This window comes from Chanos chanos, chromosome 5 (assembly GCF_902362185.1).
Source record: "Chanos chanos chromosome 5, fChaCha1.1, whole genome shotgun sequence".
NCBI classification, from domain to species: Eukaryota; Metazoa; Chordata; class Actinopteri; order Gonorynchiformes; family Chanidae; genus Chanos; species Chanos chanos.
Window position 1 is genome coordinate 3,016,314 of NC_044499.1, and position 12,500 is coordinate 3,028,813.

The following is a 12,500-nucleotide window of genomic DNA, read 5'->3' on the forward strand; positions in this document are numbered from 1 at the left end:
TATACATATTTATATCTACGTAAAAGCATATTTGACCAAAGCACATAAGCTCAGAATTCCTTTTTCCAAATTAATATTAATTTCCCAAAAAGGACAGCACTGAAGTTTGATATTAAATTAGCACTATAGGCACACATCACAGGTTAACGCCATTACCACCATGACAAATCTCTTGTTTACGAAACACACACTGAGTCAAGTCATTCCAGCTTACTCTGCGGGCCTGTTTGCCTAAGCACGCCAGATCGCACGAGCCTACACTACGGTCTGTTTCCTCGGAACGGAACGCACGAGCAGAACGTGTGCATGAGCACAGAAGCCTGGGAGCAGTAGCTGGAGCTGTCGTAGACTGAACAGGCCGGAAGACGGAGCCGTATCCACAGGTGTGGTCCCAACATGTCCTGTTCCCCACAGGCTAATACAGACAGACACACGTCACATTGTGTTAGCCGCACCTCAGGTCACTGCCGCCTGCGCGGAGCGAGGACGGTTACGGACGCCGCCAGCGGAGCTCAAAATCACCCCCTCCTCTCTTTCCCGCTCCCCACCCCCAGGTCTACACACACACACACACACGTCAAACAGAGTGTTCCAGTGAATTTCGAAGAGACTGTGAGGTCAATAAAACCGGCGTAGATAAGAGGCGGTTTATGGAGCCTCCCGAGAAAAACTGTTCTAGACGCTGAGTGATACTGTGCCGAGGAAAAATGCATACAACAGAACACACCTCACATGAACTTCACCCAGCTAACGATGCGAACATTTCATCGCGATTTCACTCACACGTATAAAATAAGCTCACTCCTTATCTGCTTTAGTTATAATGCTCTAATGTAGGCTAATGTTAATCGGTCCTGTTTGATGTGAGAATAAATTAGCATATATAACACAGGCATTTCGCTTGACTAAAATCTCCCTTTGAAGTGGTTTGAGTGTTATGAGTTGAATAATAGACGACTGATCATATGGTGATATGTTCTCTCATAGAATTGGGTGGCACAAAGGTATTTCTCTACTGTGTATAAAGTTTGATCACGTTTACTGATGTAGGCTACTGAAAGTTTGCTCGTTCGGGTAGTAATGAACAGAACTGTTTTCTGCACGTTTATATAAGAAAATCTTTTCTATCGGTCACGGGGTACAAAAGAAAAAACTATATTAAATTCTTCAGTATTTCCCTTTTTACTTTTTATTTACAATTTAAGTTCAGAATTACACGTGTGAACGTGCTGATATTATACACACATTATACGTGTCTTACAGAGTCGAGTTAAACTTTGCTTGATTTGTCTGTCATTCACACACAGTCAACAAGACAAGAGTGTGGGTAGAATATGAAATCTTTATTAGACAGTCTCACATTCACATTTTACAAAGAGACACTGGGAAGCTTTTTAAGAGCCTTTTTCGCCCCCATCTGCATAGCTCTCAGCTCGCTGTGTTTAAAAGGTCCCAGTCTATGGGTAATGTGGTATTACAGAAGTGCCTTTCAGAAGCACAGGCAAACCTCTCAATGGGCAAGAGACAAAAACCCGCTCAGGAGTGAATGTCACTGCTAAATGCTGAAGACAGACAAGGCACAGAGTGATGTGACGAGTCAACGCTGAACAAACCTGTGCTCGTACACGTACACACACACACACACACACAGGGTTGGTCACTGTGTAAAGAGTCAGGCAGTGTTGTCACTGCAGGCTGACAGATTTCATTATTTGCTAAGTGATTTGTGACGGTTTGACTCACAAGTGACTGAGTCTGTGTGTGTGTGTGTGTGTGTGTGTGCATGTGCGTGGGTGTGTGTATGTGCACATGAGCGCAGATGTGCATGTGCATGTGCATGCTGACACCGAAGCAAGTCGTGATATGAAAAACAGAGAGAGAGAGAGACAGAGCGAGACAGAGAGACAGGGAGAGAGAGAGAGAGAGAGAGAGAGATGCAGATGGGTAATGGAAGTTGTCAGATTAAACTCCACATTGATCCATGTCCCTAGGAGTGCAGACACATTCTTTAGAAACCATTAGAAAAGTTTCATTCATTCAACATAGTAAAAACATCTTTACACACACACACACAGAGGACACATAAATGTTTATTCTAACATCCACTGCTTGTAGTGTATGTTCCCTGTTAAGAAAAAAAGCACAACACACACACAAATGCACACACTCACATATGATAAGATAGATAGACAGACATACAGATAGACAGACAGACAGATAGATGGATGGATGGATAGATAGATAGATAGATAGATAGATAGATAGATAGATAGATAGATAGATAGATAGATAGACGGTAGAGAGAAGAGTTTTGTATTGAGTGGAGTAAGGTTTAAGTGAGTAGAGAGAGGAGTTTGGTACTCAGTGGAGTAAGGTTTAAGTGAGTAGAGAGAGGAGTTTGGTACTCAGTGGAGTAAGGTTTAAGTGAGTAGAGAGAGGAGTTTGGTACTCAGTGGAGTAAGGTTTAAGTGAGTAGAGAGAGGAGTTTGGTACTCAGTGGAGTAAGGTTTAAGTGAGTAGAGAGAGGAGTTTGGTACTCAGTGGAGTAAGGTTTAAGTGAGTGGAGAGAAGAGTTTGGTACTCAGTGGAGTAAGGTTTAAGTGAGTAGAGAGATGAGTTTGGTACTCGGTGGAGTAAGGTTTAAGTGAGTAGAGAGACGAGTTTGGTACTCAGTGGAGTAAGGTTTAAGTGAGTAGAGAGACGAGTTTGGTACTCAGTGGAGTAAGGTTTAAGTGAGTAGAGAGAAGAGTTTGGTACTCAGTGGAGTAAGGTTTAAGTGAGTAGAGAGAAGAGTTTGGTACTCAGTGGAGTAAGGTTTAAGTGAGTAGAGAGAGGAGTTTGGTACTCAGTGGAGTAAGGTTTAAGTGAGTGGAGAGAGGAGTTTGGTACTCAGTGGAGTAAGGTTTAAGTGAGTGGAGAGAAGAGTTTGGTACTCAGTGGAGTAAGGTTTAAGTGAGTAGAGAGATGAGTTTGGTACTCAGTGGAGTAAGGTTTAAGTGAGTAGAGAGAGGAGTTTGGTACTCAGTGGAGTAAGGTTTAAGTGAGTGGAGAGAAGAGTTTGGTACTCAGTGGAGTAAGGTTTAAGTGAGTAGAGAGAGGAGTTTGGTACTCAGTGGAGTAAGGTTTAAGTGAGTGGAGAGAGGAGTTTGGTACTCAGTGGAGTAAGGTTTAAGTGAGTAGAGAGAGGAGTTTGGTACTCAGTGGAGTAAGGTTTAAGTGAGTAGAGGAGTTTGGTACTCAGTGGAGTAAGGTTTAAGTGAGTAGAGAGAGGAGTTTGGTACTCAGTGGAGTAAGGTTTAAGTGAGTAGAGAGAGGAGTTTGGTACTCGGTGGAGTAAGGTTTAAGTGAGTAGAGAGAGGAGTTTGGTACTCAGTGGAGTAAGGTTTAAGTAAGTGGAGAGTGTTTGTTAATGACGTGGCAGACAGAGTGAGTCTGACAGGCTGCTTTAGAGCAGACATCCAGTGAGATGCTGACACTGGAGAGGTGGCATTAATGGAGCAGAGCTGAACACACACACACACACACACACACACACACACACACACAAACACTATATTTAGACTCCTTCAGAAATGATTCACCAGAATATCAGTACAGGGATAAAAGACATCATTTAAAAGTTAAGACGTATTTATTGTACACACACACACACGCACACACTCTCTCTCTCTCTCACACACAGACTCTCTCTCTCTCGCACACACACACACACACTCTCCTCTCTCTCACATACAGACAGACAGACATACACACACGCGCGCGCACGCGCACACACACACACTTTCCTCTCTCTCTCTTTCACACACACACACACACACACACACACACACATACACACACACACACACACACACACAGCTGAGGATGCTCCTTGTCAATGAGGGCCATTGAGAGGCATTCCGGTCTGAAGTAAACAACATATAATTTAAGAAACAAAAAAACGGGAGAAAAAGCCAAACGAGACAAGCGTTCGGATGATTATGTATTCTCTCTCCATTTCCTCCCCCCCAACCCCTCCAACCCCCTGCCCCCACCCCCCCCCCCCTACACACAACCTCCAATTATACACACGAAGACACAAACTGAGCCTGCTATTCCTGTCTTCCTTCCACCCCGACATCCACGGCGGAGGAGAGGGAGAGAGAGAGAGAGAGGCGTCTCTTATGCAGCGTGGACCGACACAGGCTGTGGAAGACTGGGTCACAGTTACATTCATTGTTCAGCGAGCTTTTCTGCCCAGTTCAACCCACCGACAGCAATGAATGTGCATTGTGACCTTTGAAGAGAGCGAGAGAGCGAGAGAGAGAGAGAGAGAGAGAGAGAGAGAGAGAGGGATGGGTATAAGCCGAGAGAAGGAGGGATGACAGGTTAAGGTACAGGACGTCGCGGCGTTGAGTGCTTTTTTTTCGGTCGAAGCGAACGCGTATCTGCTGTCCGCGGGGCACACTCAACGGTCGATGGTTTTACTGGAGTCGCATCAAACTCACCGACAGCGTTGAATGTTCACCGAAGCAGCCAGAGAGAGAATGGAATGTGCTTAATCAAACACACGCGTGCGCACACACACACACACACACACACACACACACGTACAAACAGTCTACAAAACACTGGACACACAGTCACTTCTTTCTGTTTAACTCACACCCACGCACACCCATACAGAGCAGGTGAGGAGCTGTATGTGTGTGTGTCTGAACACTGAGCAGAGACATAGTTGCTGATGTGTAGAGGTTGAAAAAAAGCTTCGGTAAACAGCAGTGCAGCTGTGAAGAGAGGCAATCCAACACACACACACACACACACACACAGAGCACAGCACAGCACAGCAGGACTAAACAAAAAAACAAACACACATATCCAAGTGTACACTAATCAAAACCCATTCTCCCTGTTTACAGAAGAAAAACACATTCCTTCAGTTCCGTCGCTTTCCACGTTTTTGTTTTTTTTTTCTTTCACACACAAAATAAGACAGATAGAAACATTAAAATAACGGATTCTTTATGCATTCTAGAAGCCCAAACAAATGGGTGGGTTTATGTGGGGGTTTTTTTCCCGGTGGTGTCGTACAGTGTTAAAGTCAGACCTTTGTGTGTGGACAGGGTTTGTTCTCTCCAGGTGGCGGGCACTCTTCACACGGGTTTACACAAACAGACCCTCTCTCACAGAACGCCCCTGTCCCACGGATTATTAAACTCACCCCCTGATTCAGCAAGACACACATCATATCTCTAGTCCTGCTCAATGCCTTCCTCATTATCTTCATCATCCTCACCAAAACCCCTGAAACAAAAACACAGAGAGAGAGAGAGAGAGAGAGAGAGAGAGAGAGAGAGAGAGAATTAATTGTTTTCTCAATAAAAACCATGATGTTGACTGAATTCATGTCCATTTGAACAAACTGCTCAGTGAGGATCCCAGAGTTCCCTTGTGTCCTCTGTGTCTACCAGCTCTCACAGACACCGAAAAAACAATGACAGTGGATGACAAACAACAGCGTTCCTACCTGAACACACACACGTCATCCCTGTTACCTGAGCACACAGCACATACGTAAACACACACATATACAGAATCACATACGTAAACACACACATATACAGAATCACATACACAGACACACACATATACAGAATCACATACACAGACACACACATATAAAGAAACACATACACAGACACACACATATACAGAATCACATACACAGGCACACACATGTACAGAATCATATACACAGACACACACATATACAGAATCACATACACAGGCACACACATACAGAATCGCCTGTTCACCTTCTCACTTGTTTTCTTGTTTTATCACTAGCTCCCTCACTCAGTGGCTCACTCACTCGCTCACACACACACACACACACGCTCTCACACACACTTAGTTTTCCGGATAATTCTGGAGTGTCTTTACACTCATCTCAACCCCAACCCCTCCCCAAAGCTTTGCCGGCAGCATCATCCACACAGCATGGCTGTGAAAATCACCAACGCTCCCCCCTCCCCCTCCCAAAAAAATTCCACCTCCAAAAGCCTCTCTGCTTTTCGAGTGCCCAAAACCAGAGTGCTGACTCTCTGTCCGGTCCCCGCTCCTCACAGGAACACAGGTTAGGCGTTAATTAATGATTAATCATTGACTTTGGTTTGCACAGCCTGGGCCAGGAGCCAAGTGTGGGGTTAAAAGAGTTCACATCGGCCCTGTCGCCCCCTGTCGATGCAGGCCCGGGCCCGGCCACGCGGGCGGGGGGGGGAGAGACACCGAGACAGAAAAGAAAAACGGATCGAGAAAAGAGAAAATGATCAGGCCTTGCGTCTTGAGACAGACACATCAGACAAATGGTATCTGACTCCAGTCAAGCGTTAACACTTTCTGATTTATCTCCGTGGCCAGTGACTGTGGAGAAGAGGCAACTGCCGTCAGAGCGACGTGGGGTAAACCGTCCCTGCCACACCGGAGCCGTCTGCCGCTGATTCCACTGTGTGTGTGTGTGTGTGTGTGTGTAAGCGTATGTCCACTTGTGTGTAGATTGCTGCTCCGTCAGCTAAGTGTGTGAGTTGGCAGGTATGTGTGTGTGCATGTTTGTGTGTGTGTGTGTGTGTGTGCATGTTTGTGTGTGTGTGTGTGTGTGTGTGCATGTTTGTGTGTGTGTGCGTCTGTGTGTGTTTGTGTGTGTGTGCGTCTGTGTGTGTTTGTGTGTGTGTGTGCATGTATGTGTGTGTGTGTTGGGGTGATATGAGATACAAATCTGATTTGAGTGTCTTTATGGTACGTGTATGTTTATGCGTGTGTTTATTCGTGTGTGTGTGTGTATGAATCATTACTCTGTTGACTTTGTGTGTGTGTAAAACCTTTGGTCTGCTGGCTGTGTGTGTGTGTGTATGTGTGTGTGTGTGTGTGTGTGGGATGTTAGGCAGACAGTGGAATATGACAGTCTTTCAGACACTCAGAAGAACGAGGGATGATGTCATGGTAATCGGGTCATTTTTTTTTTTCTCTCTGCTGACAAACACCCTCTCTCTCTCTCTCTCTCTGTGTGTGTCACTCACTACACACACTCACTATTCATATTACAATTCACACAGCGGCATATGCTATCTAAAGACACATTCATCAACACCAACAAAACTCCATGATCTCAGCAATTACTTTCCCTGCCACACACACACACACACACACACACGCACACGCACGTAGGCCGCGGCATATGAAAACGCACAACCTGCCACAACCCCCCATGTTCTCACCCACTGGCTGGTTCGGAATGGGGGTGGGGGGTGGGCGGGTGCGTCACCATGGAAACGGGGGTGTGGGGCAGGCATGCCTTAATCCGGGGTGAAGAGCGTGGGGTGGGGTCAGGCCCTCCGCTTCTCTGCTGAATATCGGTATTGTGTCGAAAAGGAAAAGGGAACAGTGCCCTCTGCACGAAAGACCGGGGGGGGGGGTAAAAGAGAGAGAGGGGGACAGACAGAGAGAGAGAGAGAGAGAGAGAGAGAGAGTGAGTGAGAGGGAGAGAGAAACAGAGAGGGAGAGAGAGAAAGAGAGAGAGAGAGAGAGAGAAACAGAGAGGGAGAGAGAGAAACAGAGAGGGAGAGAGAGAGAGAGAGAAACAGAGAGAGAGAGCGAGAAAGAAAGATGAAGAGGGAAAGAGAGAGGGACGGGGGGGGGGGGTCACATGACATGCATGTACAACTTCACACGCAAACACACACACACACACACAGACACACACAGACAGACACACACAGCTACAATCCATACACTCTATACAGCTCTACATCATTTTTTGGCTCCAAGTAAAGATGAGAGAACAGACAAAGCAGCCAAATTAAAAAAAAAAAAACCCTAGCCACGCTGGACACCTCCCATTATAAAATGATTAAGAGTCTCTCGATAAACCAGCAACCACAGTTCACTCTTCACTCCATCCCTTATCAACACAGGCTTTAAATACCAGTCTTTTCTCCAAAAGGACAAAAGAGGTTTTTGTGGGTTTTTGTCGGGTTTTTGTGGAAAAGGGCGGGTCGCTAGACAAAATAAAACATTTCCATTTATATCTTCACAATAGAGTAAACATCACAATGGGAGAAAAATCCCAAAACGACTGCATCCGAGGGACTGAGTCATGATACATAAATTTGTTATGAAATTGTTACCAAATGTGTTATACTTTTATGCTCAGTACATGTAAAAGCGCTGAGGCGAAAAGTGTCTAGATAATCCCAAAACTACCAGAGAACGCCATGCAAACCATTATAACACCTCACTAGAGCAGCACAGAACCTTGCGAGTGTACGTATGCACGTGTGTGTGTGTGTGTGTGTGTGTGTGTATCTTCTGTGCTTTCAGTAGCCTGATCACATCTGTACTGAGGTATTCTGGGTAACCATGTACTGGGGCTGAGATTGATATTCTGCTGGATTTAAACGGACATTCTCTAAGCTTCAGTAACACACATACACATTCACACTGCATACACACACTCCACAGAGTCAAGCCTACAGCTTTTCTGTACAGAGAGAGATACAGACAGAGAGAGGGAAAGAGAGAGACAGAGACAGAGAGAGAGAGAGAGAGAGAGAGAGAGAGAGAGAGTCTTAACATGTTACCATCATTTTTTGGGTCACAATCCTCCTACCCACGTCCAAATAAGGACAAATAAAATAGATTTAATTTTTTTTTTTTTAATTTTAAAAAGAACAAAAGGTCCATTTTAATTTCCTAGGGGGTCAAAAGGTCTGTATCCCTGAAGAGAGAAACATTAAGTCTAATGAAATACTATAATAAAATAAAAAGAGAACACAGAAATCATCTTAATATCGGACTAGAGTGCATATCCTTAATTTGCCGCCATTTCATACGCTCCCTGCTAACACTGCAGGAACTGCATGCCCTGAGACACAAGAGTATACGCTTTTATTAATGATGTAAAAATGTGGCAAAAGACTGGATCAGATAGTACAATGTGTAGTATGGTACATACGCCAAACAGTACAGTTCAATGCTTCCCTAGTCTTATTAAACAGGGATGAACATCAATATCTGATACGTTTTTGTGGGCATGTGTCAATATTTGACATGACTGCAATTCCACATTCTGACCACCAGGGTTTCACCTCTCTCAGCTTTCATGTTCATTTCAATATGATCTCGCAGATGTTATTTCGTGCGAATATGCAAACAAGGTCCTATGAAAAACTAACTGTAACTGTATGGTGGTGTGATAGTAACATCTGTATGAAAGTATGTTTAATGTTTACAATTTATCACAGCAAAAAGGCAAACTATGCTCAAAGGGGGAAACATTTTTTTTTTTTTATATTTATCTGATTCCACATGTGTGAATGAGGCCTATGGAGTGAGAGAGCTGAAGGTCATGTCTGTTTCTCGGTGTCATAACCGCACACGACAGGAGACGGAGCGAACTGGAGCTTCCCCAAACCACACTCCATTAATCTGATGTGACAGGCGATGTTTTAGTCCCAGAGAATCTTCATCAGACCGGCGTCGAAAAAAAGCGCTGCCTGTCGGCTCACCTTAAGGGTTTTTTTTTTTTTTTTTAACGGTAAACGACCGAACGTTCGGGGCTGTTTATCTGTGTCTCTGTAACTCCGCCCTCTTTCACTCCTGCGTCATCGTCGTCTGTCGTGTGTCGAAGAGCGTGTGCGTCATCCGTCTTCCCGTCTCAGACGACGGAGCGCTGGCGTCTGGGGTGGTCCACGGTACCCTAACTGCATCCCTGTGTGTGTATGTGTGTGTAAAAGTCAAATACACAAATATCTCTTAATGACTTTCAGACCAGCAGATCTGGTTAGTGCGTTTTCCTTCTTTTTTTTTTTTTTTTTTTTTTTTTGAGGGCAGAACTTTTTTTTTTTTTTTTTTTTTCACATTTTCAGGGCCACCACGTCCTGTTGGCTCAGAGTGGTCTTACCCAGGAATTCGGTTTGGGATTAGGATGGGGTTTTTTTCTGGACTGCTCTGGGGTGAGTTTATTACACCTCTGAGGGAGGAACCCATCTCTGGCTCCCAAAATATCGGCATTTAAGCAGAGAGCGTCCAAAGCATGACTCACCCCTGCTGATTTTATAACTGTATGATCGGAGGAGGAGGGTGTGTATGTATGTGTGTGTGTGTGTGTGTGTGTGTGTGTTTATGTGTGTGTGTGTGTGTGTGTTTATGTGTGTGTGTGTGTTTATGTGTGTGTGTGTGCGCGCGTGCGTGTTTGGGGGAGGGTAAACCACGGGTGCCTTCACTGTATGGCAGCGTTAGGCGTCAGTTTAATGCACAACAGGAAAATGTGGTTTTCACTTATATGGGATGTATTACTGCCCATAGTGGGGGAAGCCAAGGAGCCATTTTGGTAAAGAACGGAAACAGCGATGTGCCGCTAAAAATATTCACTGATTTATACAGTCAGTAGTCGGCACAGGGCTGACAGATGAATGGACACAACGGCAATGGTTGCAGTAATAATAGTAGTAATATTAGAATTAGTAGTAGTACTGATTGTAACCACGGTTACAGTAACAGTACTTTTAACAGTAACACGGTTACAAAGTAACAGTAGCAGTTGTAATGGTTGTTACACTGAGGGTGGTAACAGCATTAGTTACAATAATCACACTACATTAGTAGCTTTTGTCCATACACTCTGAGCCTAATTAACATGTAACAATATCTTTCATTAATGCATCATCTTCTTGTCGGAGGCAGTGCACAATCTGATCGATTGGAGGAGGACAGTGGCTGGGGTCAGGAGGTGTTGCCTGGGGCCCCTGTTTTTGGGCTGGAACTGCAGACAGGCGTCTCTCCAGGGGGCAAGACAGAGTGTCTGCTTTGATAAGGCCACCAGCCGCTGTTACCGCAGTGGCAAAATCACCAACTCTGTCTGCCGCAGCGGGTTCACAGCCCAGAGAGAGAGAGAGAGAAGGAACATTCTGTCCCGTCACAGTGTCAACGCATGAGGAGACGGGGTTAAAAAAAAAAAAACTGTACTGAGAGCTTGGAAGCTGCCTTTCTCTCTCTCTCTCTCGCTCGCTCTTTCTCTCTCTCTCTCTCTCTTGCATGTTCTTTCTCTCTCTAACTCTCTCTCTCGCTCGCTCTTTCTCTCTCTCTCTCGCCGACTGAAGTAGTTTCAGATCAGAGACAGTTTTGGTTCCTGATTGACTCAGATTGCTTTGCAACACTTATCACTTATTAGCATAGCAATTTTCAGACGCAATCAGAAATCGAATCATAAAAACAACTATTAGCCTACTGCCCCCCCCCCGCCTCCTCAGGACTGGGACGTGACATCCACTTTAAGAAGGCACGGTTAGGCTCTAAACAAACAGCATTTTTGGCAAATACTCAAAAACGATGACATCAAGAGAACAAACTGTCCCCGCAAAACCATCCAGTTCAAATGACCTGCCACACGCTACGAAGTCCAGCACGAAGTCTCAGCAGAAGAGTACACTTGAAAAACATTATTAATTGATTCACTCACTCTACCATTGTTACAATGTAAGTGTCTCTCTTCACGTTCCGCATCATGTCACTGAAATACTTTTTCTTTTCGAGGTAAAAATGACGCGGTGGATTCTCTTCATGTCCACTGCCCTGTAGGCCAGCGTTAGCGTGACTCCTTTAGCGCTACCTGAAGCGGCTAATAAACATAGCGGGAAGGAGTCTGTCCACGTCCGCGCTCAAGGAGAGGCCAGATAGACCAATCAGCTCTTAATAAGAGACTCCATTACAGGCTCGGACACACCCTGACGCTGCCGCACCGAGCCAACGGCTCTGTCAGGATGGCCGTCGGCTTTTAGAAATATGATTGTTTTGATTTCCGGTGCCAGGCATCTGCCCGGCCCGGCACTGCCTGCATGTCTCCTCGGCCACAAACACAGACAGAGAGAGCCAGACTTCACATGGGGATAATTGAATGAAATCCGTGGATCTGTCTTGTGGACTGGCCCAGAGACTAATCAGAGCATACAGAAGGAGGACGGAGGGGTGAGAGGTGAGGGTCAGAGAGGGAGAGAGAGAGAGAGAGTACTGGGGGGGGGCAGAGAGGGGAAAGTGCTGAGTGCTGAGAGAGGGGAGGGAGGGGGGAAGAAGAGAGGAGAGAGAGAGAGAAAGGGAGATTGAGAAGGGAAAAGACAAAAGAGAACTTTCACCTCAGTTCACCTCCTAAATACCTCATCAATAATTCCACATCCTGCTAAAAGTACACAAGTAGGCCCTCTTACTACAAGTGTGTGTAGAGTTATTCTAGGCCTCCATGGTTCACACACAAGTGTGAAAGGGAGCTTATCTTGGCTCACCGAAGCAATAAAACACACTCACACACAGTTAATGTGTCAACACACTGACGACGACTGCTGACTGAGGAAAAACACAAAAAGGAAAGTTCTGGAAATGGTTTAAAGTATTGTACTGGACCTTTGAGCCAGCCATAAAGCAACAGGGCCGCATAAAACACCATTCGATCTAATCTACTCAGGGCTTTT